We start from the raw sequence: 3,584 nt of genomic DNA, 5'->3' as shown, positions 1-3,584 counted from the left end.
AACGCGCTCCACAGAATGTGTGTGTGTGTGGGGGGACAACGCGCTCCACAGAATGTGTGTGGGGGGGACAACGCGTTCCACAGAGTGCAGGGGACAAGGCACTCCACAGAATGTGGGGGGGAGGGGGACAATGAGCTCCACAGAATGTGTGTGGGGTGGAAGGGACAATGCTCTCCACAAAATGTGCAGAGGGGGGGGGACAACACGCTCTCCACAGAATGTGTGTGAAGGAGGACAACGCGTGGCACAGAATTTTTCCTTGGTGCAAACTGACATAGCCAGCACCACTGTGGGGTTTGCTTTAAGTGGATTCCAGATTCCAATAACTCCCACATAACCCCACACAAATACTGGGCCATGTGGGAAAGTGGCTCTAGTGGAGGCGTGAAGGTCTGGTTTTTGCCAGAAACCCAAATTAATCATACAGGTATGATCCCTTTCTGCAATATTGACCTGCCTGATCATACAAACTTGAAAGCCTAGTTCAGAGTAGAAGTAAATCAACCACATAGGTGCATGTATGCATACCAGAAAGAGGGGGGGGGGGTGGTTAAATATTTGTGTGTGTACAAGTTGATTTGTAGGCACTGACATACATGTTACAGTCAATCTGGGCATCTCCTCCAGATCCAAAAACACACATGTAATGCAAAAGCCTGCCACACTGGATAAAGATTGATTAGCTTTTTTGAAGGCCCACCTATGTAGGTAAATTAAAAACTGATTGTACATTGATAATTACATTTGTATGGTGAGATTTAGTAATTACATGACTATATTGGATGAGTTCACAAAGTTATTCACCAATATATGTAGCTAGGATATTCTGCAAAGACACTAACCAATGTCATAAAGGTTATTTATTATAGATTATGAGGGTTTTGTTTGCTTGTCTGCTTGTTATTTGCTACCAGCATGAGTAGGCTTAGGGAACTTGGTTTCACTTTCCATGGCACTGTGATGGGATCCAGCGCTTGTCATTTCAGACTAATATATACCCTGATTATATGAGCAAGTACTGTATGTTCCATTGTTATATTGAATTATAGATTTATATCTTCTGATTCAAAGGCCCTGATTCATCAATAAAATCCGCGCTCGCTGGACGCGCGTACGTTCGCGCGTTCAACGAGCCGGTTTCCCGCGGTCCAGAGTCGAGTGCGCTCGTACACTCGCCCCCTCGCTGCCAGCCGGATTCCTGCCTTGATAATAATGAGCAATAGGGGTCGCGAATCTGCCAATTTAGGCAATTAGATTTCAGCTGCGCGATTAAGGAGGATCTGTTAAGCTGTCAATGGTGAGATCATAGCAATTAATTAGCGCACACCTGCTCTCTGTTCTGTGCGTATCTACAGTCCTTTACAGGTCAATTAGAATCTTTAATGCTTCATTAGATTTCAGCTGCAAGATTAAGGAGAATCTGTTAAGCTGTCACTGGTGAGATCATAGCAGTTAATTAGCGCATACCTGCTCTCTGTTTTGGATAAGTGCTACTCACAAAATAATTAATTTATTGTTACATTTGTTGCACTGTTTTTATACTTTTTGGTTTGCTTTGCAACACTGCAAACTAAATGAAATCAAGCTGTATATATACTAGTAAGCACTTCATAAATATGTCATCTTACAATAGTATGAATTGTAAAAAATTCTCACCAAGCATTTGTGATCTAATTAAAATATCATTGTTTCAAGCGCATGTAGCGGGTCCGCTATGGCGCACAACTATGAGCTACACGTGACTGAAGTTTGGCGCAGAACTATGCATCAAACAACGGAGTTTTAACAAGACAATTGTGCTGCTTTTTAGCCTTACAAATATTTTAGAGGAAGGAACAGCTTAAAAACAATCACAATTGTCTTTTTAAACTGTGTGTCCTTGGAGATTGGAAAGGAGATCACATAACAACAAACCCCCAAAAAACAACAACATCTTAAGAAACAACTTTATTCAAAAGAAACATTTGCTGAAAGTTCCCAATAAGATATAAAAATACATAAAAAAAAAACCACACACATCACTATAAACTTTACACTAAATGACAAAAAAATTAAAAAGAACAAACAAACCACATGTGAATCCACACTTCCATGTAAAGCCAAAATAGTTCACAAATGGCCCAACAAATATTGCATTCAAAAAATACTTACCAAACAGTGTTCTGTTCTCCCCAGAAATTGTTTTCAGCCGGGTGGTAGGAAGCTGTAGCCGGTTTTTTTTTGCACTTGGACATGTCATTATCATTGATCAATATGATCCTTTAGATAGGTACACCAGTAAACAGATCTTCTAATAGTTAAAAAATAAAATTAGGTTGAGTTGGGGAGGATTTAATGTTAAAAGTATTTTCTATATATATATTTGTGTATATTGCTATATATTTATATCCTACAATAAATATATATTTATATCCTACAATAATTATATATATATATATATATATATGCATACACACACACACACACAAGAAGCAAACAAAAGAACATGCGTGTGCTTGTGACTTTTGTGAGAAAATCTAGTCCAATGGCTTCGCGCACGGTCAATGGCTCATCCGATCAGGCATCGTAAGCTTTTATATAGGCGCCTATGTAGAGGAGTTGAACTCGGTTAACTCTTGCCTAACAGAAAAGAACTAAGTAATTTTAAAATATGCTTTTTTCTTAGCGCACATACATGTTTTAAACATTTCAACAGCGCATTTTTTTTTTTAGGGCTAAGGGTAATATGTGTGCCATTAGAAAGAATGATTTTTTAGGGGAACAGTGACTTTTTATGCAAGCTCGCCAGTGTAAAGCTGCCGGTGATGCGCGGCTCCGGCTGCGAGCTCATTCAGTTGCTGAATTGCGCGACGGCTTCGGATTTCAGATCGCGAAAACCAATGCGCGAGCGACCTTCTTGATGAATCAGGGCCAAAGTATTTTTGTGGTGTAGAGACCCAGGCATTCCACGTTTTCAGTCAAAGATGGTGCCCACACAATCTGCAGGTCCCGTGATCCTGTGTCTCCCTTTCCAAGGATTTCTTACTACAAATTCATACAAGTCTTCAGAGTCCTACCATTACCACAATTGGAGAAATATTATCAGGGTTGGAAGCCAGCCAGAGGCTGCCTCATCTTCAGATCTGAAAGCTACCATCACTGCTATCTTTAATTTCCTGTTGGATAATCCCCTGAAAACAGCTATGGAGATTAAGTACATAGAGTCCCTGACTCCATGTCACAGTCATCTGCTATGCCCAGTGATGTGATCTGTAGAGTTTACTTTTTTGCTGTAACAATTTTGTAAAAAGCATGGCTTAAAGGCCAATTTGATTTTGATGGTGCTCAAATCCACCTACTGCTAGATATGTCCAGTGACACTGAAGATGTGCTTCTTACTCAACTTTAAGTACTGTCATGCTACATACAAATGGGATCATCCTCATCACTCTGTGGAAGCCCAAGAACTGTCTGCACTGGGTGTAATGATCCCTTCATCTAATCCAGATGTACACCCAGCAGTCTGGGCAGCACACAAACCTTTTATGTAGGGGATCCTGATTAGCCATGGAACACATTGCAAAAAAGCATGAGGTGTGTATAAT

The sequence above is a fragment of the Pyxicephalus adspersus genome, chromosome Z, assembly GCF_032062135.1.
Source record: "Pyxicephalus adspersus chromosome Z, UCB_Pads_2.0, whole genome shotgun sequence".
Classification (NCBI taxonomy): Eukaryota; Metazoa; Chordata; class Amphibia; order Anura; family Pyxicephalidae; genus Pyxicephalus; species Pyxicephalus adspersus.
This window is presented reverse-complemented; position numbering follows the sequence as displayed.